At 44.4% G+C, this 19,841-nt stretch overlaps 1 protein-coding gene across 1 annotated transcript in view; it reads left to right on the top strand.

Annotated features, from left to right (window-relative positions):
- LOC134983767 (zinc finger protein 585A-like) overlaps window positions 1–19,841 on the top strand; it is a 140,846-nt gene that overhangs the window by 58,702 nt on the left and 62,303 nt on the right. The window lies entirely within an intron of this gene.

The raw sequence follows: 19,841 nt of genomic DNA, 5'->3' as shown, positions 1-19,841 counted from the left end.
CCCCTGGCCTTGTTGTTTAGTTAGAGGGCCCCTTGTTATCACACTGTCTCGGTTCACTCTTTGTCTCTCATTAAGACCTAAGGGGGCATCGGAGTTGGGCAGACGTAATCCGCCCTTCAAACGCGGCTGTCATGGGCCCAAGAAACCATAGTCTCGCAAGAGTGTTCTGACAGCACGGGCGAGACAACGGAGATAGGGTGCCAGGGGCTATTCCCATTCCTTTCCCCATTCCCAGCATTACGTTCTGGTATTCAGGTCCCTTCATATAAGATCACCACAGACCTGAGTATTAGAATCATAACATTAATGCATGTATCCAAGTCGATTTCTCTGCCACCTTTATAGCTGTGGGCATGGTCAACAGTACTTGGTATGGTCCCTCCCACCTGTTTACAAATGAACCAGAGCGTAAGAAATTTCTTTCTTCTGGGCCTATCATCAGGTTGGGATGTTTTCCGAATAACACCTCATAAGGGGACAGACTGAGAGGTTTGGAAGTCACTCTAATGCTGTGTAGTACGATGGGCAGTGCCTCTACCCAGTTTAGGCCTGTCTCTTCTATGACCTTGGAAAGTTTGTTCTTTATGGTATAATTAACTATATGAGGCCTGCCGCTTGAGGTCTATAAGGACAATAAAGTTTGGACTCTATACCCATGATCCTACACATCTCTTGGAAAACCTTACTTGTGAAGTGTGTGCCTTGATCGGACTCAATGATCTCTGGAATACCATATCTAGATACAAATTCTTGTACTAGCTTCTTAGCTGTAAAATGTGCTGTGCAGGCTACCGCTGGGTATATATTGCTAACATTAATACCGACTCACAATATGCATATTGTGAGTCGGTATAAATGTTAGCAATGGAGGTATGCCGCACAGGCTAGATATAATGTTAGATTCTAAGTACCAAGCTAAAGTAATGGAGTCTGAGAAAATAATATTTTCTATCCAGATCTACATTGGGTGGTGCACCCTGAGTCAGTATAAAGCTTTGCAGACACAGAGGGAGAAGAAAAAGACTCTTTTGTGGGTGCACTCTTTGTATCATAGGAAAGTCAATAGAAGTAATGAATCATGAAAATATTAAATTAATTTAGTTTTATTAAATTCCTATTAAAATATATCGGTAGTTTGATTGATTATTTAAAGATAACAAAATTAATGATAACAAAAATAACAATAAAGATTGGTGATAATTTACAAATCACTACTGTCTGCCATGCTTTGGTAGTTAATTGAGGATTATCCTGCATATGGTAGGTTCACAGATTGATCACAGTACATAATTTAATCAAATTTGATGATAAAAGGGATATATAACACACCTAAGCCTATGCAATAATTTCAAGACATCTGTTCGGTCAGACAATGAGAGCCGCCAAAAGAAGGTGATGAGTGAGTAAAATTAAGAGTAGAACAATTAGAAAAGTGTGAATCTGCTGTCAGTGTTAAACACTGGACATGGTAATTGTGCTCTACTAAACTGGATCTTCCTCAGGAGTCTCCTACCTGAGTTCTGATTCAGCCCGACACTGATTAGCTTCCAAGATGGGATGGATTCGGGCATTTCCAGTGTGGTATGATAGTAGAGTGGTACATAGATGATTTTTGTCACTCTGGAGTCACTGATGAGAGTTCACAAAAAAATGAAAAAAGGTGGCAACAGAAAAGTAAAGTGGAAAGAGAATAGATGGATCTGCTGCCAGCGTTACAGATGGGAGACTGAATCGTTGGTGAGAGTCCAGAAAGATAGAAAAGACATGAAAGTAAGTAATGTTGACATGGGAATCTGAAACTGGTGCTAAAAAAGGTCCTGATATTGGCAAACAAAGAATACTGTAAATAGTACCAGTATGGATGAACACACAATAGCAACTTGCTGGGTTATCAGGTAATACTGTGGTAAAAATTAAGAAAATAAGGGAGATGCTTAATTAACAATTAGTGGCTATGAGGACTATAGCTGATAAAGAAAGGGCTAAATGAATCACGAGCAGAAAGATGGGGTGTGAATGATCCATATAAACACTCAATGAACTGCTAATGTTGCACAAAAATATTGTATCAATTGGTACAGAAAACAAAGAGAAAAGAAGAAAGGAGATTTTATAGTATAACAAATGTCATTTGAAACTGCAATGAAATATTGTTGCAAAATACTAGAGATAAGCTAGGAGAATATATGTCTAATCAAAATGTGAATATTGTTGCCACAGGTTGATCCTGCGACAGGCTTGCTATATATGTAAATAAGCTCGTTTGGATCACTTTCATTAATATAAAAGAGACGTGGTGCCCCGCTGGTAGATAATTTAAAAATAATATATAAGTATTGATCTCCCGTAGCGGTGGTCTCTGATGTAAAATGCAGAAAAGTTTTGATTACCAATGAAATAGTGTGCCGCTGCGGAGGCTGGAATCCAGCGCAATGCAGATTCCTGTTTCCCTGGAGAGTATGACCCTGTGGAACGGCTCGGAGGAGTCGGCTGCGGAAGACGGCAGGAAGATCAGTCCATGTTGGCAGACAGCAGGGCAGGTGAGCGGGACAGAAGATGGCTCAAACAGGTCGGCTGTGGAAGATGGCAGGAAGATCAGTCCGTTTAGGCAGACAGCAGGGCAGGTGAGCGGGACAGAAGACGGCTCAAACAGGTCGGCTGTGGAAGACGGCAGGAAGATCAGTCCGTTTCGGTAGACAGCAGGGCAGACGAGCGGGACAGAAGATGGCTCAGATGAGTAGGTGGCAGGAGGATCAGTCCATGTTGGTAGACAGCAGGGCAGGCGAGCGGGATGGAAGACGCGTTTCGCCCGTACGTCGGGCTTGGTCACTTCCTGAATAAATGTTAACAATTCTGTTTCGTGCCAAGTAACATGCCCTTCCCAATGCTATGAGTTCTGCTTTTTGAGCAGAGTGGGGTGGTGGAAGCGGGAGTGCTTCAATGACGTGTATTGTCCACTATGGCGTATCCAGATGTCAGAATGCCCATGTCATTCTGGCGGTGGCAGCTACCATCAACATACAGGTTCAGGTCTGCATTCTGTATCTCAGTGTCTCTTATATCTAGTCTTGGAGTGCATAAAGTCTGGGTCAGCTTTTTACAATCATGATCATCTACCTTCTCCCCACTTTGTGACTGTCCAGTCACACCTGGGAGGAAATTTGCTGGATTCAAAGTTGTGCAGCGCTGCAATATTATGTTAGGGGGCATAAGAAGCGCGAGTTCCCATTTGGTTATCCTGGAAGCTGTGATGTGCTTTGTGGCTGAGCCATTTAATAAAGCAGCAACTGCGTGCGGAACATTCAGGTAGAGTGTGTGCTAGAACTATGCTGTCTTGTCAACAAGTGTAGCTGCTGCAGCCACCGTGCACAAGTATTGCGGCAGCCCCCTAGCTACGGGATCCAATCTGAAAATCCACAGTGTCTAGGTCGACCACTATAGGTCAACAGTCACTAGGTCGACATGGATGGAAGGTCGACAGGGTTTCTAGTTTGACATGTGCTAGGTCGACAGGTATAAAGGTCGACATGAGGTTTTTTTTATATATATATATATTTTTTCATACTTAATGATCCACGTGGACTATGATTGGAATGGTAAAGTGTGCCGAGCGAAGCGGTAGCGGAGCGAAGGCACCATGCCAGAAGCATGGCGAGCCATGCGAGGGGGCGCGGTGCACTAATTTGGGATCCCGGTCACTTTCCGAAGAAAACGACACAATATTTTTTTTTAAATCCTTATGTCGACCTTTAGACCTGTCGACCTAGCACATGTCGACCTAGAAACCCTGTCGACCTTCCATCCATGTCAACCTAGTGACTGTTGACCTATAGTGGTCGACCTAAACATTGTCGACAAAAGGAACCACACCCCTATCTACTGTATCCAGCTGTGTGCTGTAATATCCCACTGGGCGGTGCCAGTCCCCATTTTTCTGAGTTAGTACTCCTGCAGAACAGCCGTCGAGCTCTGTACGAAAGAGAAACAATGGTTTAGTGTAACATGGGAAGCCTAGGGCTGGGGTGGCAGTGAGGGCTTCCTTCAACTGATGAAACACTAGTAGTGTGGTGTCATCATGGATGACCGGATCAGGCTTTTTTATGGCTACCAGTTCCTGGAGAGGTAGTGCTATAGCAGCATATCCTGGTATCCAGTGTCTACAGAAAGAGGTCATCCCTAGAAAGGTGCGTATTTGCTTTTGGGTGACTGGCATAGTCATATTCTGTATGGCCTGGATGCGTGATGGTAAGAGGTGACACTGTCCTTGGGAGAGGCAGTGACCTAGATACTGCACTTTCTGCTGGGACAGCTGCAATTTGGCTTTGCTGGCCTTCAACCCCATGGAGGTGAGGAAAGTCAACAGGGACACTGAGTCTTCCCAGGATTCCTCCTCTGTCTGTGAACACAATAACAAATCATCAACATATTGAATAAGTACTGAGTTGTGTGTTGGGGACCAATTCTGCAATTTATCATGGAGGGCTTGGCTAAAATAACGGTGCATCCAGTAACCCTGGAGGCATTCGCGTCCAGGTATGCTGTTGACCCTTAAATGTAAATGCAAACAGGTACTGACAGCCTGTATGTAATGGAATGGAGAAAACCGCTGAGCATAGGTCAATAACTGTGAAAAACAACGCATCAGGCGGGACCTGCGTAAGTATTGTAGCCGGGTTTGGCACCACAGGGTGGCAAGCTTGTATGACTGCATTAAGTGCGCGCAAGGCCTGCACGATACGGTAAGTTTGCGCGGGGCCCAGTTTTTGGACAGGAAAGATCAGAGAATTTGTGGCACTGACGCATTTGCACAAGAACCCCTGGTGCAGAAGTGAGTGGATGGATGGATACGCCCCTTTCTCCATCTCTGGCTTCAATCGATACTGTGAAATGCATGGTGGGGACTTTTCTGGCTGCAGCTTTACCATAATAGGGTCCACATCTTGAAGTAAACCTACCTCATCCTTATAATTTGCACATAAGCAGCTAGGAACTGCTTCCAGTATGGTTTCACGCATATGGGAGTTGGTTTGCTCAAGGTGCAATGACAGGAGTGGGACTGGTGTGTCTACCAGCACTTGTGCATTGCTTTTTAACGATTTAGGAATGTCTAAATAAATACCATCCGCAGTGCAGTAAATGGTGCCTTTGAGTTTACATAGTAGGTCACGGCTAAGCAAGTTTGCTGGTGCGTTGGATGCTAGTAAGAAAGCGTGTGTATCATTCAATGGTCCCATCTGTATATTACTATCAGCTAGTATTGGTAAGTGCTGTATTTGTCCTGAGGCTCCTATCGCTGGGACCGTGTGCCATGAAAACGTCTGTGAAGGTAGTGCAGTGGTAAGTAGTGACTTAGCAGCTTACATACACAGTAACCGTGGGTTCCTCAATGTGTTGGCATTGCACGCTGCATAATGAAGACACTGGATGGATTAAACATCAGTATGATTGCTGCTGCCAGCGTGACAACTGATTGTGGGGACCATTGTGTGGGGCATGAGTGCCCATCTGGGGTCCTTGATTATAATGTTGGTGGTAGGGGGGGTTGTGTAGGGCCGCTGGGTGTTCCCGCATTTCCATGTGGGTACATCCTGTTCTGAGAAGATACTTGACTTCTGCAATATCTAGCTCTATGGCCATACTTACCACATATGAAGCATGGCATTGGGTCTGGGTGTCTAGGACCTTGGTATGTTGGTCCTGTGTTTCTATTTGTGGTGTACTTACCTCCTTGTTGTCCCTGCCATGAATTTCTCTTTTGCTGGCTATGCCTTGGCTCTCTGGGGTCCCAAAGGTTTTGCACAGGTGGTCCCTGACTGTTTTGGACTCCCTGGGGATTTGTTATATTTGTCAGTTGCTGGGGTTGTGTAGGAGCAATCTGATCTACAACAAGAACAGGAATGGGTTTGACAAGATTAAGGTCACAAGCTCTTGCTTCTCCCTCTACAGTGTTTATTGGGGCATCTCTCCATGCTAGTTTAGTAGTCTTGAGTGCGGACATTACTGCAGGCTTTAGACCTTCCACAAAACATGGAACTAGCCTCATTTGGTTTAACTATCACTTCTCCAGCAGTAAATGTGGGCACCATTAACTTAAATCTATCAAAATACTCATCCACTGTTTCATTATCTGCCTGTTTGATCTTAAACAAACCATCCCATTTGGGGACTGGTGGGCATAGGTCACGCAGCTTAGCATTAAGTGCCTCTATCTTTCCTTTAGTTGGGTCACCATAATCATTTGCAGAGAGATCAATACTGGTTGTGAGGGATTGTGCTAAATCCTCATATAAACAAGCATATATCTGTTCTAGATCCCTGCAAGTAAACTTATGTACATAATACTCCTGTGAGAGGTACCTACATGTGGCATCTGAATCTTTCCTCGGGTCTGGGAATCCAGCTTTTATACTTAACAGATCAGTTTTTGATAGTGGGCAACTGACTTCAACTGAAGAAGCTGGTACAGCCGGGATTACAACAGTATTGCCTTCACCTTTCACTTCTGCCCTACCCAGTAATTTCATTGTGTGCATAGTATTCAGTGCTACGGTCTCACTGTCAGTATCTATGATGGCTTGGTCTGTAGGCACTTGTATGGTGTACGCTGCAAGCTGATCTTGTCTGCCTCAATGATTTCTCTTGTCCCTATGCGGTGGAATACACGCTGTCCTGTGTTATTTAGTATTCTGTAATTAAACCTGGGTCCATCTCTGAGTATTCTTATGGACTGTGCAATATGTCCAGGTATACTGGTGACATTGAGACATGCTTGATTACCACTTATATATACAGGAGAGGTCACTGGTGGAGTAGCAAAGGAAAGCTTAGGTAGCAGAAGCTGATAGAAATCAGGGGAGTTAGCAGATGGATGGGAGACAGGAGAAGCAGAAGAGTCATCAGAGATTATAGAGACAAGGTGTAAGATTTTCCTGTAATATGTCAATGTCTTGTTCTGTGTCACCATCTTGTTCTTGGTGTGGGCTTCTTTGGTCAGAGCCATGTGCCGTAGATGGACTATGTGTTGTGTACTTGTGGATATTACAGGAGGGGCAGAGCCCTGGGCGTCCTGTGCTGGTGGAGGTATGTAAGAAGGCTGTACAGCAGGAGGAACTGCACTGTGTAAAGCTGGAAACTGGATGAATGCTGCGTCATCCTCTAGGCTGGATATGTCATTAGGTGTATTCTGTAGTGACTAATTCTCTTACTGATATAGAGATGCTGGTGATGCTGTGATATTGTTGTATGGTGGAGGATTACTGTGTGGGTTTGGTGTCAGTACATGTGTCAATACAGAGGTTAATCTTAACGTTATCTGCAGTCCAGTTACACATTTCCTTTTTCCATAAATCTAAAACTTGCAAATGTTTAATGCGCTCATTAGGTTTTATAACTGACTTTACCCGTTTCTCAAGGCATTGAAGTACTACGGGGTCAAAACTGCCCGTTTTAGGAAATGGTACGGTCTCATCCTGTGTGATGTCATTCCACTTAGAAACATACTGGACACACGGTTGTCCATAAAGGCTGAACATACAAGTAACAGCAGTGCTGTCATTACTCTCTGAAGAGTCGCTTCCCATTTTTCAACAACACAGTATATTATTTCTCCCAATTTGTCGCCTGGACTGCTCTCTGTGGCCACAAAGAGTCTCAAATAGACAGTGCGTGAGCGTCTTTCAGAAATTTGTGATGCCAAACTATACGTTATATCAACAAGTGACTCACTTCTCTATTCCCTTATTCCTTCACAGGGAATACTATTCCGTAACTAAAACAACATCAAAATCCAAAACTAAACTCACTTTTCTATTCAAGCCGGCATAAATCCTACAATATCTTATCTATGTACTTTAGACTATCAAATAACATAATAATACAGCGGCATCAGTTAGGATGAGGCAATTTCCCTTTATCTCAATGGTATACGCATACTATGCAGTACTATCAGTGCCTTGATAAACAGTGCAGAGAGATGAAAGAAATAATAAGTTTTTACTCACCGGTAAATCTATTTCTCGTAGTCCGTAGTGGATGCTGGGGACTCCGTAAGGACCATGGGGAATAGCGGCTCCGCAGCAGACTGGGCACATCTAAGAAAGCTTTAGGACTACCTGGTGTGCACTGGCTCCTCTCCCTATGACCCTCCTCCAGACCTCAGTTAGGATACTGTGCCCGGAAGAGCTGACACAATAGGGAAGGATTTTGAATCCCAGGTAAGACTCATACCAGCCACACCAATCACACCGTATAACTCGTGATATTATACCCAGTCAACAGTATGAACATAACATCTCAACAGATGGCTCAACAATAACCCTTTTAGTTAACAATAACTATATACAAGTAATGCAGACAAACCGCACTTGGGACGGGCGCCCAGCATCCACTACGGACTACGAGAAATAGATTTACCGGTGAGTAAAATCTTATTTTCTCTGACGTCCTAAGTGGATGCTGGGGAATCCGTAAGGACCATGGGGATTATACCAAAGCTCCCAAACGGGGGGGGGGAGAGTGCGGATGACTCTGCAACACCGAATGAGAGAACTCCAGGTCCTCCTCAGCCAGGGTATCAAATTTGTAGAATTTTGCAAACGTGTTTGCCCCTGACCAAGTAGCAGCTCGGCAAAGTTGCAAAGCCAAGACCCCTCGGGCAGCCACCCAAGATGAGCCCACCTTCCGTGTGGAATGGGCCTTTACAGATTTAGGGTGCTAAATACATATAAATTTGGTGGATGTAGAAGAACCCACAACTCACCAAAAGAAAAGAAATTCCTTTGTTAGGAGCACTCTTTTGAAAAATATATGTGAATTTTTGAAAAATGTGTTCGTATTAAAACTTAACTTTTATTAATCCTTACTTGACTAAAAAATTATAAAGGGGGTATGCTATAATTGATGAGTCCCCTTTTAAACAGTGGTAAAAATCTGTGAGTAAGGACAATTACAATCGTTTATTATATAATGATGTAATTGTCCACAAATTGAAGAATACAGTGATAGTAATCTATCAAAATAATCAGGTAAGCAGCAGTGGTGATATTACTTACTCTCATATGCTCAAAAAAAATTTTTAATACCTCTTGGGTATTTAATATCACAAAATAGATTTTTCAGACCAGTTATATGTGTCTGAATTCGATCAAGCGGTATAGATAGTACTCGAAAATTTATTTAGATCAGCTTCTCCCCACAATCCAATCAATTTATATATAAGAGACTGATATTTTCTCATAGAGAAAAACAGTAGTGCTATCCATAACTGTGTGGTGAATAAAGAGTACAAAGTTGCAATCTGACTTCTTTAAACAAGAGACTGACATATATTATATCACAATTGTATAGAGCAGATGTTGGTGCATAAATGACCATCTATTATTGAAGCCAGATTCCAGTCACAGTTTGATCAGCACATAATCTCATTGAAAGAAAGGGTTATACATTACAAACATATAGACAAAAATTGTATTGTAATATGACAAAAGAAAGCGGGGGAGAAGGAGGGGGGGGGGGGAAAGGGAGAAAACAAAAATATGGACACTCTAGTCAACTGATCCCATCTGCTGTCTAACCTCATCCAAGAGCGGAGGAAAGATGAGAGTGGGACCGTCGACTGTGCCGTAGAAATGAGAAAGACAGGCACATTGGCTGAAGACCCCGTCGTGGTGTTAGGTGGGCCCTGATGCTAGCAAGCCTTGCAGGGTCCAAATGCGCCACTTGGGCCAGAGCCAGAGGCCGAAAATAAAAATAAAAGGGGAAGTATTACAGAGTAAAGGTTAAATTTTTGCTTTCAGCTTAATGAAAAAATGAAATCAATAAAACTTTTGTTTTTAAAGCAAAGTTGTTAATTTTTATAACTGCAATTGCCCACATCTGAAATGCTCCTCAATTAATAAAGGCTAGTTTTATTATATAACCTTATAAGTATTGGCTAATTAGTACAAATATTGGTGTGTCCACCTTTGTTGCACCTTGCTCATTGCCATATCTTTCAAAGAGACATATACCTATTAGAAAAATGTGTTTGAAAATGCCTGGCTAGTGAGGGCTGAAAAAAAGGGATAGTAGGCACTCCAGTTCACTGATCCCATCTGCTGTCTGACCTCATCAAAAGAGCGGAGGACAGATGAGAGTAGGATCGTGGGCTGTACCGTGAAAGAAGAAAACCGGGTGGCATTTGAGAAGCCGTATGTGGTGTTAGGCGGACCCTGATGCTATTTTAGCCTTGCAGGGTCCGGATGCGCCACCGGAGACCAAATGTCCATCCATGAAATAAGAGAGGGAGAGAAGAAAGGGTATGGGGAGTACCGGATTGTTGTGTCTGAAGCGCAAATCGCTATCCGTCACAGCTCTGGCAGCGGTCCGTTGATCCAAGCCGCTCGATCGTTTTGAGCTGCTCCTGCTGATCACGTCTCCCCCGCTGCTAGCCGCGGTTAATTGATCAAAGTCGCTCGATTGCTGGAAACTGCTGCTGCTGATCACGGCTCCCCCTGCAGTGAGGAGACCGTGCATTGGGCCGTAATTTGGACGTACGTTTCACCACCTGGGCTTGCTCAACTAGTATTTAGTTAATTAATTATATTAAGTCTGGTGCAGGATAAGTTTTGCGTTTTCAGATTTAGGGTGCTACAAATCCAGCGAGCAATAGTCTGCTTAGAAGCAGGAGCACCCATTTTGTTGGGTGCATACAGGATAAATAGCGAGTCAGTTTTCCTGACTCCAGCTGTCCTGGAAACATAAACCTTCAGGGCCCTGACTACGTCCAGTAACTTGGAATCCTCCAAGTCCCTAGTAGCCGCAGGCACTACAATAGGTTGGCTCAAGTAAAAAGCTGACACCACCTTAGGGAGAAACTGAGGACGAGTCCTCAATTCTGCCCTATCCATATGTAAAATCAAATAAGGGCTTTTACATGACAAAGCCGCCAATTCTGATACACGCCTGGCCGAAGCCAAGGCCAATAACATGACCACTTTCCACGTGAGATATTTTAGATCCACGGTTTTCAGTGGTTCAAACCAATGTGATTTTAGGAAACTCAACACCACGTTGAGATCCCAAGGTGCCACTGGAGGCACAAAGGTGGGGCTGAATATGCAGCACTCCTTTTACAAATGTCTGAACATCAGGTAGTGAAGCTAGTTCCTTCTGGAAGAAAATCGACAGAGCCGAGATCTGTACCTTAATGGAGCCTAATTTTAGGCCCATAGTCACTCCTGCCTGTAGGAAGTGTAGAAATCGACCCAGTTGAAATTCCTCTGTTGGGGCCTTTCTGGCCTCACACCAAGCCACATATTTTCGCCATATGCGGTGATAATGCTTAGCAGTTACATCTTTCCTGGCTTTAATCAGCGTAGGGATGACTTCTTCCGGAATGCCCTTTTCCTTTAGGATCCGGCGTTCAACCACCATGCCGTCAAACGCAGCCGCGGTAAGTCTTGGAACAGACAGGGCCCCTGCTGCAGCAGGTCCTGTCTGAGCGGCAGAGGCCATGGGTCCTCTGAAATTAACTCCTGAAGTTCCGGGTACCAAGACCTTCTTGGCCAATCCGGAACGAGTATCGTTCTTACTCCTCTTTTCCTTATTATCCTCAGCACCTTGGGTATGAGAGGAAGAGGAGAGAACACATAAACCGACCGGTACACCCACGGTGTCACTAGAGCGTCCACCACTATCGCCTGAGGGTCCCTTGACCTGGCGCAATATTTTTCTAGTTTTTTGTTGAGGCGGGACACCATCATGTCCACCTGTGGTCTTTCCCAACGGTTTACCAGGATTTGGAAGACTTCTGGATGAAGTCCCCACTCTCCCGGGTGGAGGTCGTGCCTGCTGAGGAAGTCTGCTTCCCAGTTGTCCACTCCTGGAATGAACACTGCTGTCAGTGCTAACACGTGATTTTCCGCCCATCGGAGAATCCTTGTGGCTTCTGCCATCGCCGCCCTGCTTCTTGTGCCGCCCTGTCGGTTTACATGGGCGACCACCGTGATGTTGTCTGACTGGATCAGAACCGGTTGGTTTTGAAGCAGGGCCTTTGCCTGACTCAGGGCATTGTAAATGGCCCTCAATTCCAGAACATTTATGTGTAGGGAAGTCTCGTGACTTGTCCAAAGTCCTTGGAAGTTCTTCCCAATGTGACTGCCCCCCAGCCTCGAAGGCTGGCATCCGTGGTCACCAGGACCCAGTCCTGTATGCCGAATCTGCGGCCCTCCACGAGATGAGCACTCTGCAGCCACCACAAGAGAGACACCCAGGTCCTTGGGGACAGGGTTATCAGCCGATGCATTTGAAGATGCGATCCGGACCATTGGTCCAAGAGGTCCCACTGAAAAATTCTGGCATGGAACCTGCCGAATGGGATCGCTTCGTAGGAAGCTACCATCTTTCCCAGGACTTGTGTGCAGTGATGTACTGACACCTGTTTCGGTTTTAGGAGGCCTTTGACCAGAGATGACAGCTCCTTGGCTTTTTCCTCTGGGAGAAACACTTTTTTCTGGACTGTGTCCAGAATCAGTCCCAGGAACAGTAAGCGTGTCGCAGGAACCAGCTGTGACTTTGGAATATTCAGAATCCAACCATGCTGGTGTAGCACCTCCTGAGATAGTGCTACGCCCACTAACAACTGCTCTCTGGATCTCGCTTTTATCAGGAGATCGTCCAAGTATGGGATAATTGAAACTCCCTTTTTTCGAAGAAGTATCATCATTTCGGCCATTACCTTGGTAAATATCCTCGATGCCGTGGACAGGCCGAACGGCAACGTCTGGAATTGGTAATGACAATCCTGTACCACAAATCTGAGGTACTCCTGGTGAGGATGGTAAATGGGGACATGTAGGTAAGCATCCTTGATGTCCAGAGATAGCATGTAATCCCCCTCTTCCAGGCTTGCAATCACCGCCCTGAGCGATTCCATTTTGAACCTGAATCTTTTTAGATATGTGTTCAAGGATTTTAAATTTAAAATGGGTCTCACCGAACCATCCGGTTTCGGTACCACAAACATTGTGGAATAGTAACCCCGTCCTTGTTGAAGTAGGGGCACTTTGACTATCACCTGCTGGGAATACAGCTTGTGAATCGCCTCTAACACAGCCTCCCTGTCTGAGGGAGTCGTTGGTAAGGCAGATTTGAGGAAACGGCGGGGGGGGTAATGTCTCGAATTCCAGCTTGTACCCCTGAGATACCACTTGAAGGATCCAGGGGTCCTCCTGTGAGCGAGCCCACTGATTGCTGAAATGTTTGAGACCGGCCCGCACCGTACCTGTCACCGCCTGTTGAGCCCCAGCGTCATGCAGTGGACTTAGAGGAAGCGGGGGAGGACTTGTGTTCCTGGGAACTGGCTGTATGCTGCAGCTTTTTCCCTCTACCTCTGCCTCTGGGCAGAAAGGACGCGCCTCTACCTCGCCTGTTCTTTTGGGGACGAAAGGACTGCACCTGATAATACGGTGCTTTCTTTGGTTGTGAGGGGACATTTGGTAAGAAAGCTGACTTCCCAGCCGTTGCTGTGGACACTAGGTCCGAAAGACCATCCCCAAACAACTCCTCACCCTTATAAGGCAAAACTTCCATGTGCCTTTTAGAATCTGCATCTCCTGTCCACTGCCTGGTCCATAACCCTCTTCTGGCAGAAATGGACAGCGCACTGATTTGAGATGCCAGCCGGCAAATATCCCTCTGTGCATCTCTTATGTAAAAGACCGCGTCTTTAATATGCTCTATGTTAAGCAATATAGTGTCCCTGTCTAGGGTGTCAATGTTTTCTGACAGGGATTCTGACCACGCCGCTGCAGCACTGCACATCCAGGCTGAAGCAATAGCTGGTCTCAGTATAACACCAGTGTGTGTATATATAGCCTTCAGGAAAGCCTCCTGCTTTCTATCAGCAGGCTCATTTAGGGCAGCCGTATCCTGAGACGGTAGTGCCACCTTTTTTGACAAACGTGTGAGCGCTTTATCCACCCTAGGGGGTGTCTCCCAATGTGACCTATCCTCTGGCGGGAAAGGGTACGCCATTAGTAATCTTTTCGAAATCACCAATTTTCTATCGAGGGAAGCCCATGCTACCTCACACACATCATTTAATTCTTCAGTAGGGGGAAAAACTACTGGAAGTTTTTCTCCCCAAACATAATACCCTTTTTTGTGGTACCTGGGGTTACATCAGAAATGTGTAAAACATGTTTCATTGCCTCAATCATATAACGAGTGGCCCTAGTGGACATTACATTTGCGTCATCGTCGTCGACACTGGTATCAGTATCCGTGTCGACATCTGTGTCTGCCATCTGAGGTAACGGGCGCTTTAAAGCCCCGGATGGCCTTTGAGACGCCTGGGCAGGCACGAGCTGAGAAGCCGTCTGTCCCACATTTGGCATGTCGTCAAATTTTTTATGTAAGGAGTCGACCCTTTCGCGTAAATCCTTCCACAAGTCCATCCACTCAGGTGTCTGCCCCGCAGGGGGTGACAACACATTTATAGGCACCTGCTCCTCCTCCACATCAGCCTCCTCATCAAACATGTCAACACAGCCGTACCGACACACCGCACACACACAGGGAATGCTCTGATAGAAGACATGACCCTACAAAGCCCTTTGGGGAGACAGAGGGAGAGTATGCCAGCACACACCAGAGCGCTATATAATACACGGATTAACTAAATTTAATCCCCTTATAGCTGCTGTACACTTATATTGCGCCTAAATTTGTGCCCCCCCTCTCTTTTTTACCCTTTCTGTAGTGTAGTCTGCAGGGGAGAGCCAGGGAGCTTCCTTCCAGCGGAGCTGTGAGGGAGAAATTGCGCCAGTGTGCTGAGGGAGATAGCTTTGCCCCCTTTTCGGCTGACTTTTCTCCCGCTATTTTCTGTATTCTGGCAGGGGTAATTATCACATATATAGCCACTGGGGCTATATATTGTGATATTTTTGCCAGCCAAGGTGTATTTATTGCTGCTCAGGGCGCCCCCCCCCCCCCCTAGCGCCCTGCACCCTCAGTGACCGCAGTGTGAAATGTGTAATGAGTAGCAATGGCGCACAGCTGCAGTGCTGTGCGCTATCTTGGAGAAGACTGATGTCTTCAGCCGCCGATTTCCCGGACTCTTCTTGCTTCTGGCTCTGTAAGGGGGCCGGCGGCGCGGCTCCGGGACCGAACATCAATGGACAGTTCCATGCGGTCGATCCCTCTGGAGCTAATGGTGTCCAGTAGCCTAAGAAGCCCAAACTACCCACAGTTAGGTAGGTTCGCTTCTTCTCCCCTTAGTCCCTCGGTGCAGTGAGCCTGTTGCCAGCAGGTCTCACTGTAAAATAAAAAACCTAAACTATACTTTCTTTCTAGGAGCTCAGGAGAGCCCCTAGTGTGCATCCAGCTCGAGCCGGGCACAGGATTCTAACTGAGGTCTGGAGGAGGGTCATAGGGGGAGGAGCCAGTGCACACCAGGTAGTCCTAAAGCTTTCTTAGATGTGCCCAGTCTCCTGCGGAGCCGCTATTCCCCATGGTCCTTACGGAGTCCCCAGCATCCACTTAGGACGTCAGAGAAAAATCATTTAAAAGACATAACAGTACCGTAATGTGTTACTTAGTTATGTATGAATATGGATCGCAAGAACTCACAAACTGTTCCAAGTTCAGTATAACCAGTAGCCACAGAATATTCTGACCTGAGGCAGCAGAGCAAGGGTACAGGTATTATATATAAAAAAAAGGACTTGACCACAGACCTTGGAAATTTCTTCCCTGTATGACTGCACCCCAACCTCAGAGGCTTGCGTCCGTGGTCACCAGGACCAAGTCCTGAATACCAAATCTGCGGCCCTTGAGAAGGTGAGCGCTCTGTAGCCACCACAGGAATGACACCCTGGTCCTGGGGGATAGGGTGATTAACCGATGAATCTGAAGATGTGATCCGGACCACTTGTCCAGTAAGTCCCATTGAAAAGTCCTTGCATGGAACCTGCCAAAGGGAATGGCCTCGTATGATGCCACCATCTTTCCCAGGACTCGAGTGCAGTGATGCACTGACACCTGTTTTGGTTTTAATAGGTTCCTGACCGGTGTCATGAGTTCCTGAGCTTTCTCCATCGGGATAAACCCTTTTCTGGTCTGTGTCCAGAATCATGCCCAGGAAAGGCAGACGAGTCGTAGGAACCAACTGCGACTTTGGAATATTTAGAATCCAGCCGCGTTGCCGTAACACTTCCACTTTCATGTGTCCATTTCTTTACTGTAAGCAGAATCCTGAGGTTATGAAATGTTTTGTTATTGGAAACTTATGATTATGTGGCTGTATATTTTTATTGTTTTTAGAATAGTATGGATACTACTATTTTGAATGGTGGAGGGTAGTAATGGCCGCTGAATGCATTTTTTACAGTTTCATGTAGTCATCCATCCGTATTTGGGAAAGGGTTACCATGCTGCCCACACTTAAAATGGTGCCCAAACACTTTCCGGAGGGAGAAAGAGATGGTGTTACACTCTCACTAATCCCCGGCTATCCGCAACGTCACTTCCCGCGGAACCGGAAGTGACGTCGCGTACCCCCACAGGTGAAACGGACTGGCCGCTACCTCACTTCCGGCGGAACTGGAAGTCACGCCATGCATTCCAGGAGTTGGAACGTATGGTGTTTTATATCTTTTCTGAGTTATGTTTAGCCTTGGAAACCAACACCAGGTTAACTATTATTAGTGAGGAGAATAATCCTTTCATTATATGTAGGAACATTGATCCACTGTTTGTTTTATGAAATTCGCTTGTAAACCCCGCCCATTGTAAACAGGAAATGGGTGTGGTTTAGGTTATCTTTAAATACCTGGTCCTCCATACACTCTATACACATTGATCAAGACCATACCGGTTGAAACGCGTTGGTGTTTCCTGCGGCCCAGAACTCGGTGAAGGTAAAAGCTTAATAGGGGAAGCTTCTTTATCACCCCTATATGTCTATTACTATGCCTTCCACCGAAGGTTACTTATACCCCTTTCACACCGCAGCTTGTACCCGGTATTTTGCAGTTTTAACTGGCTTCCTAAACGGGTCAAGCTGCGATGTGAAAGGGTCCCCTTCAATTTACCGCTTTCAAAATACAGGTATTTTGAAACGGTAAAAAAGGGTCCTACCCGTTTCAGTCCCATTTCACTGTGCAGTGTGAAAGGGTCTGAAACGGTATTTGCAAGCCCCAGCAGGTCATAGGCTGTCTCCATGTGTGATGTCAGCAGCCACAACCAGGAAACAGCTTGGAAAACACAGGAGACACATGTGAGAGTGGCTTTATAAAAACTTTTAGACTGCAAAGCCATTATAAAATGTCTAATTGGAGTGATGAAGAGGTGAGGGAGCTGCTTTAGGATCAGAGGGGATGAGGAAATCTGCTGCCAATTTACTGGGACAGTTAAGGATACCCTCATATATAAAAACATAGCACAATGCTTCAAGCTGCTGGGTTCCATCATACGACTATCCAAATTATTAATAATTAATTAATAATTATTAATAATGTGTGGGCCAGAAAAGTCCATTTATAATGACAACCACTGTTTTCTATGGGTGAAACGAGTTCAGTGTGAAAGGTACCAAAACGGTAATGAAATGGTAATTTACTGGTTACAACATGAGATGTGAAAGGGGTTTAACTGCTCAGACCTATTTTAAGAACCGTTTCAAATACCATTTCAAAAGCAGGTTTTGCGATGTGAAGCAGCATTAGGGTACGCTTGCTAAGTCTTTTAATTGTAAATGTGTTCAAATAAACTTTTATAAGTCTGCACTATGCTTCCCGATCATTTGTCTTTCATGTACCATTGCTTGAGGACAGAGACAAAGAATTGAAAAACGGTGGGGCTGACTGAATTCAAGCTTTATCACGTTTACTTTTTGGTTGGAGGACCCAGGACGAGACCAGATAAGAGAATTTACATTTGACTGTTAAAATTCATTTTATTGTGACATTGCTTCAAACTATCGGCCTGATCTTCTATATTCAAAGGAAATCAGTAAAAGGACTGACTGTAGTATCTTTGAACATTAACTGTCTCTGAAATTGACCTACTGAGACTTTCTTTCGGATCCATTTTGAACGCTAAACCTAGATGGGTTTTTTCATTCACTGACATCTAACAGAGTCTCTTATACCCTTGATCAGTGCACAGGAATTTTGTTTTTTGTGTTTATATTGTGTTTTAGTGATTGGTGTGAGTCACATTTAATTTCTGCAGCCAGACTTTAAGCAAGGAGCGCAGGTGATTATTTATTCAATGTTACTTATACATTTCCCCTTCTGTATATGTAATGTATGGTGTAACTAGATCTGACTCCTGTCATTCTCACCTGTAATAATGTTTATACATTTCCCCTTCTGTATATGGAACTTAAGGTGTAACTAGATCTGACTCCTGTCATTCTCACCGGTAATAATGTTACTTATACATTTCCTTTTCTGTATATGTAATGTATGGTGTAACTAGATCTGACTTCTGTCATTCTCACCAGTAATAATGTTACTTATACATTTCCCCTTCTGTATATGTAACGTATGGTGTAACTAGATCTGACTCCTGTCATTCTCACCAGTAATAATGTTACTTATACATTTCTCCTTCTGTATATGGAACGTATGGTGTAACTAGATCCGACTCCTGTCATTCTCACCAGTAATAATGTTACTTATACATTTCCACTTCTGCATATGGAACGTATGGTGTAACTAGATCTGACTCCTGTCATTCTCACCAGTAATAATGTTACTTATACATTTCCCCTTCTGTATATGTAACGTATGGTGTAACTAGATCTGACTCCTGGTATTCTCACCAGTAATAATGTTACTTATACATTTCCCCTTCTGTATATGTAATGTATGGTGTAACTAGATCTGACTCCTGTCATTCTCACCTGTAATAATGTTTATACATTTCCCCTTCTGTATATGGAACTTAAGGTGTAACTAGATCTGACTCCTGTCATTCTCACCGGTAATAATGTTACTTATACATTTCCCCTTCTGTATATGTAACATATGGTGTAACTAGATCTGACTCCTGTCATTCTCACCAGTAATAATGTTACTTCTACATTTCCCCTTCTGTATATGTAACGTATGGTGTAACTAGATCTGACTCCTGTCATTCTCACCAGTAATAATGTTACTTATACATTTCCCCTTCTGTATATGGAACGTATGGTGTAACTAGATCCGACTCCTGTCATTCTCACCAGTAATAATGTTACTTATACATTTCCACTTCTGTATATGTAATGTATGGTGTAACTAGATCTGACTCCTGTCACTCTCACCAGTAATAATGTTACTTATACATTTCCACTTCTGTATATGTAATGTATGGTGTAACTAGATCGGACTTCTGTCATTCTCACCAGTAATAATGTTACTTATACATTTCCCCTTCTGTATATGTAACGTATGGTGTAACTAGATCTGACTCCTGTCATTCTCACCAGTAATAATGTTACTTATACATTTCCCCTTCTGTATATGTAACGTATGGTGTAACTAGATCTGACTCCTGGTATTCTCACCAGTAATAATGTTACTTATACATTTCCCCTTCTGTATATGTAACGTATGGTGTAACTAGATCTGACTCCTGGTATTCTCACCAGTAATAATGTTACTTATACATTTCCCCTTCTGTATATGTAACGTATGGTGTAACTAGATCTGACTCCTGTCATTCTCCTCAGTAATAATGTTACTTAAACAGCACTTTCCTACCAATAGCACTCACAGAACTTTATATTCACATTTACACAGAGCACAAGATACGCAATAAGTAGAAAAGAATAAAGACCTCAGCATGTGGGATGTATTATTTTAGAAATTAAG

The sequence above is a fragment of the Pseudophryne corroboree genome (genome assembly GCF_028390025.1).
Source record: "Pseudophryne corroboree isolate aPseCor3 chromosome 3 unlocalized genomic scaffold, aPseCor3.hap2 SUPER_3_unloc_23, whole genome shotgun sequence".
In the NCBI taxonomy this organism is placed as follows: domain Eukaryota; kingdom Metazoa; phylum Chordata; class Amphibia; order Anura; family Myobatrachidae; genus Pseudophryne; species Pseudophryne corroboree.
Note: the sequence above shows the minus strand (reverse complement) of the source record. Positions and strands in the feature narration are given on the sequence as shown.